Below are 1,348 nucleotides of genomic sequence, written 5' to 3'. Positions count from 1 at the left end.
AGACGGGACGAGCTGTAGTTAATTCAAAAATGAACTAAGACTTATGAAACTTACACGTCAACTTAAGTATATTAAACCCTATCTTTCGGTAAAAAAATTATGAAAAAATCTTAAGTATTGGAGAAACGGGACGGGATTCCACCGCTACACGTGCGGGTAATTAGGTTAATATTTAGACGGGACGAGCTTTAGTTAATTCAAAAATGAACTAATACTTATTAAACGTATTTCAAAATTAGGGTTGATTAAACCCTAACTTTGGTAACAAAATGATGAAAAAATATAAACCATTGCAGAAACGGGACAGGATTCCACCGCTACACGTGCGCGTAATTAGGTTAATATTTAGACGGGACGAGCTGTAGTTAAATCAAAAATTAATTAAAACTTACTAAAAGTATTTCAAAAATTAGGTATATTAAACCCTATCTTTTGGTAAAAAAATGGTGAAAAAATATAAACTATTGCAGAAACGGGACAGGATTCCACCGCTACACGTGCGGGTAATTAGGTTAATATTTAGACGGGACGAGCTGTAGTTAATTCAAAAATGAACTAATACTTACTAAAAGTATATCAAAATTTAGGGTTGATTAAACCCTATGTTTTTGTAAAAAAGTTATGAAAAAATATTAAGTATTGGAGAAACGGGACGGGATTCCACCGACACACGTGTGCGTAATTAGGTCAAAATTTAGACGGGACGAGTTGTAATTAACTCAAAAATGAACTAATACTTATTAAACGTATTTCAAAATTTAGGGTTGATTAAACCCTATCTTTGGTAACAAAATGATGAAAAATAAAAACTATTGCAGAAACGGGACAGGATTCCACCGCTACACGTGCGCGTAATTAGGTTAATATTTAGACGGGACGAGCTGTAGTTAAATCAAAAATTAATTAAAACTTACTAAAAGTATATCAAAATTTAGGGTTGATTAAACCCTATGTTTTTGTAAAAAAGTTATGAAAAAATATTAAGTATTGGAGAAACGGGACGGGATTCCACCGCCACAGGTGCTGAAATATAGTCCAAATTGTAGACGGGACGAGTTGTAGTTAATTCAAAAATGAACTAATACTTATTAAACGTATTTCAAAAATTTAAGTATATTAAACCCTATCTTTTGGTAAAAAAAATGGTGAAAAAATATTAAGTATTGGAGAAATGGGACGGGGTTCCACCGCCACAGGTGCTGAAATATAGTCCAAATTGTAGACGGGACGAGCTGTAGTTAATTCAAAAATGAACTATGACTTATGAAACTTACACGTTAACTTAAGTATATTAAACCCTATCTTTTGGTAAAAAAATGGTGAAAAATATAAACTATTGCAGAAACGG

Source organism: Acyrthosiphon pisum, chromosome X, assembly GCF_005508785.2.
Source record: "Acyrthosiphon pisum isolate AL4f chromosome X, pea_aphid_22Mar2018_4r6ur, whole genome shotgun sequence".
Taxonomy (NCBI): domain Eukaryota; kingdom Metazoa; phylum Arthropoda; class Insecta; order Hemiptera; family Aphididae; genus Acyrthosiphon; species Acyrthosiphon pisum.
Note: the sequence above shows the minus strand (reverse complement) of the source record.